This window comes from Eumetopias jubatus, unplaced genomic scaffold (assembly GCF_037043125.1).
Source record: "Eumetopias jubatus isolate StellerSeaLion01/CBP00866 unplaced genomic scaffold, mEumJub1_p1.0 scaffold_14, whole genome shotgun sequence".
NCBI lineage: Eukaryota > Metazoa > Chordata > Mammalia > Carnivora > Otariidae > Eumetopias > Eumetopias jubatus.
The window spans coordinates 31,292,978-31,297,788 of NW_028274820.1; positions in this window are offsets into that span (position 1 = coordinate 31,292,978).

The following is a 4,811-nucleotide window of genomic DNA, read 5'->3' on the forward strand; positions in this document are numbered from 1 at the left end:
AGAGAGAAGTTATTACCAGTATATATTTTGAAAACAGTCAAATCAGTGCCTAAGCTTAGGGAAATATGACATTTATGTTTCGATATTACTTTTACCAAAACCTGAGTAGGTTCTAAAATAGTCATAAAGGAATGCAAAAAAATCCTAAAAACTAAAACAGTTCTAAAATCACCAAAATTTAATAATACTTTAATTTTCCCCTCCTCTCCCGTGATATATCAATACTTGTGATTGGATAAAAACATACTGGACTGGGAGTCATAATACAATTACCGAGTTCTCTCTCTTCACTAATAAACTCTATGATCTTTACCCAGTGTTTCAGCCTTTCTGGAATGTATCTAATAAAATGGGAAAAGATAATTCCAGACACCCCTGGAGAACTTAGAGTCTTTCCCTTACATAATGTGGAGCATTAAGATGGTGAAAACACAATGGGGGGGGGGAAAGCCAAGTGAATGGGTACAAGACAATTAAGTTTTGAAAGGGTAGACATAGGACATGAAACTGGGGATGGTAGCAGAATAAAGGAGGGCTGCAGGAACATGAATGAGTGGGAATTGCCAAGAGTTTAGGATAAGGGTAACAAAGACCTAGATGAGGAGTGAAAATGAAAAGTAAGAAGAAAGTGGAACAGAAGTCTGAAGCAGGTATTTGAAATGCAAATCCTGAGGTAAAACTATTTTCAGTGACCCAGGTGCACGCTGCTGGTCTAACACGTTAAGGTTGTTTCTGGAACCACCTAAACTGAGATTGTTACATTAGATTGTTTTTCAACTGGAAAAGAGACTGGACTTAGTGTTGGGGTGCTTTGTAATCTAGCAAGCCTAAGAAAACTTCTGATTCTCTAAACCTGATTAAATAGCCCCCATTAACAGAACCCAGAAACATCTTTATGTCCACAGAGATTTATCTAAGTTTAAGTTAGGATTGTCTACATTTATCAAAGAACTTTGTTCATTGCAAGAACTCAAAATATTAAATAATAGAGCTCTTTTATTACTGTATGTAGACAAAACATTAGTACCTGCAAAGTTCATAATGAAAAACAATTTTAAAAAAAGTATGTTACAAACATTTTTATTATGGAAGGATAACAGGTCACCATCTCAATGATTTGGATCAGGCTTGAACGGTTCATTGCTTTCCTTTTACTACCTGTCACTTAGGGACTCGGGGTTGACCTTCTCCCATGTAGTATTAATAATGAAAAGTATCTTAAGTTTCCCTTCTCGAGGTGGTTTATGTTCTTTCTTTGATGACAAAATTCCAGTGGACCTCTAATTAGAGTTTATTCTACCTGTGATATTTTAAAATGTATATATCCTTATTTTTTTATGATGTAACTTGTCAAGGGTTTCTTGTTCTAAAGAGGCCTTGGCAAAGAAGATATATTCTTGCCTTATGCCTCATGTACAAGCTACTCCCATCAAGGTTGGTTTAGAGAGAGGGAAAGGGTCCTTGTTTTCCCTAAGAAAACAAAAATAGATCCAGTCAGTAGATGGCTTCAACACTAATATTACATTTATTTATATACACTGTAACATATATAAACTTACGAAAGAAAATGCAACTTTAATTAAATGTCAATACAATTTTAATAACCTTTACTAAAACTGGAAAAAAACGGAAAAAATTATTTTAAGTGAGCAGTATTCTTTTTCTTTTCTATTCAATGAAAGGAAAACACTCCAGTCAAGTCCATTTCTTTATTCCCATTTTGCAAGGATTACAATCAGTTGAAATGCTAATTAGAAAGGACAGAAAATTGCTATTCTAGAGAGAAAGGAAATATCATAAGGTTTCTGCGACTTAGGGTCATTTTTATATTTCTGAATGTGAAAATAGCGTTTTCACTTACTAAAAGCTAGAATTTTATTTCATGAAGAGCTATGTCATTGCCACTTTGTTTTCTTGGGTTTTATTATTGCTAATGAGTATGAATGACTTTATTTAAGCCTAGTATTTACTTGAATTATTCAATGAAACTTTTCCTTCAGAACCACAAACCTTTGTTGAAACATAAAATGGATCAGAAGACTGTGGTTTCTGTAAAAAGATAATGAGAGCAGAAATTTTCAAATGTTGGGGTGAAGACCACACAATGTTACAAAAGCAGTTTAGAGAACTGACAAATTTAATACTTTGTTAAGGAAACATCAGGGAAGGGGAATCCACACAATCCCATCTTAGCTACGATCATTGGAATTTCATAAGAAAATCCTATTGTCTCTCTTCCTATAATTTTACAATCCTGGTATTCAAACTGTTTGAGAGAGTAAACAATTGAAAGACATGAAGAGGATCTATTTTACTGTTTTCACTTCCTTATCATCAGTATTCTATCTTCACTCAGAACATGGATTGTACTTTTTGTTGGAATTTTAAGAGAAGTTTAAGGGTTAGGGATTGTGAGCTCTGCCTGCCCATCATCTTAGTTTTTTTTTTTTTTGAATTTTTATTTATTTTTTGCTCTTTATTTTTTATTTTGTCATGTAATTTAGAGAAACATGATGACATCAAAATGTATATATCATAAGTATTCTAGATGTATGTATATTTGTATCAAGAATAGTAAGTAAATGCTTGTGCTTAGCTCCTTTTCTTCCAAATTAGAATATTACTAAAACCAATGAATATCAGTACTAAAACAATGTCCTTGTTTCCCCTTCCTATTACCTTCTCCTTTGTCCCCATGGGTAATTAATACTCTTCCAAGATTTGTTTGTATCATTTGCTGTTTTCTTAAAATAATTTTACCACACCTAAGTAATAGGATTTTGTCTCTGAACTTCCTTTAAATTGTTTTCAGCTCTATAGTTTTATATGCCTTGCTTTTTTTTTTCCAACATTCTATTTCTGAGATTCATCTATGATGTTGAGCTGTTGTGTGTCCCTAGGCAGAACCTTTTCACTGCCGCTATTAAGCCACTACTTTTCTTGAAGTGACACCCCTGCTCTACATACGGATGCTTTGTAATGATGATACACTTCAATCTTCTCAGCTTGCCTCTGCTAAACGTGAACTGGTGCTAGAGTGTTTGGGGCACTCTGCCATATCTGGGGTAGGGCTTCCACTATAAAAGTGTTAGGGGCTGAGGGGAGGAAGGAAGCCGCAAACATCCAGCTGCACTTGCCTAGAGGAGAGCTTCTGCAGTACTCAACTGGATGAGGTGGGAGAGGAATGATAGATGCTGGTGGCCAGAGAGAAACCGTGGTTCATGACTGAGAGTTGGAGAGAGAGGGAGCCTTGTCTTCTTGCTTGCACCTGCCTAGAATAGAACTTCCCCAGCTGGGGTGGGGGAAGAAAGGAGGACGTTGTGACTCAAATATCAGAAACTCATTGTTAACACCCAGATTTAGTAGATTTTCCTGAATACCTATTTGTCCATTTCCTGAAATCCTTTTGAACTCTTTGCAGAGATTGTGAATGGTTGTTTTCACCTATTACAGTTGTTGCATGGAGAAGAGTTACCATGGAGCTCCCCACACTGCCATTCTGGAAACTAGTTTCTCTGTATTATTATATTTAACATGCCTTGCTGTAGACAGAAGATAATTGTTGCATATTTTTTAAAATTCTGACAATCCCTGTCATTTTATCAGAGTGTTTAGATGTTTCAATTCAATACAATTATTGATATTTTTTAAAAGTAGGTATAGCATTTCTGTTTGTTGGTTTGCTTTCTCTCATTCCCTTACTCTGTTCCTCTTTTTGTCTCCTGAGTTAATTGCACATTTATCATTTTACTTAAATTGATCTCCTCTTTGTTCTTTGTATAGTTTCTCTCTCTCTCTTTTTTTTTTAAGATTTTATTTATTTATTTGAGAGAGAGAATGAGAGCCAGAGAGCACAAGAGGGAAGAGGGTCAGAGGGAGAAGCAGACTCCCCGCCGAGCAGGGAGCCCGACGTGGGACTCGATTCCGGGACTCCAGGATCATGACCTGAGCCGAAGGCAGTTGCTTAACCAACTGAGCCACCCAGGCGCCCTGTATAGTTTCTCTTTACATAGTTCTTATGATCATTCTCCAAAGGGATTAATGATAAATTTTCACATTCTGCTAGAAACAATATTTTACTACTTGCAGTGGAAATAGAAACCTTAACAGAATATATATTCCTTACCTCTCCCCTTAGACTGTATTTGCCATAATAACATTTACATTTCATCAGAGAATGTTAAACTTTTTCATTCAACCATCAAATGTATCTTAAAGAACTCGAGGACATACAAATTGTCTATCACATTTACCCAGTACTTAACTATTTCTGCTGCTGCTCTTCCTTCATTCCTAATGATCCAAATTTATGTCTGGTGTCTGTGGCCGAAAACCTTCTCGTAGTAATTCTTTTAGGGCAGGTCTTCTGGCAACAACTTCTCTTGATTTCATTTCATTTAAAAGTGTTTCATTTCCCCTTCATTCCTAAAGGCTATTTTCACTAGATATAGAATTCTGGGGTAAAAGTTGTATTCATTCAGCCCTTTAAAATTTTTATTTCATTCTTTCTGTCCTCCCTTATTTCTGAAATAAAATTTGTCAACCTTCAAATCATTATTCTCTAACAATGATGGCAGGTTTTTGTTTGTTTTCTGACTGCCTTGAAAATGTTTTTTCCTTGTTTCTAAGTTCTAGCAGTTTTATTACACCAGATATAAATTTCATGGGGTTTATTCTATTTGGGGTTGATAAGTTTCTGGAAGCTGTAAGTTCATGACTTTTATAAAATTGGGGAAGTGTTCAATCAATATTTACTCAAATTTTTTTTCTGCACTATGTTTTTTTCCTCTCCTAGTGTAATTTGGTGTTGT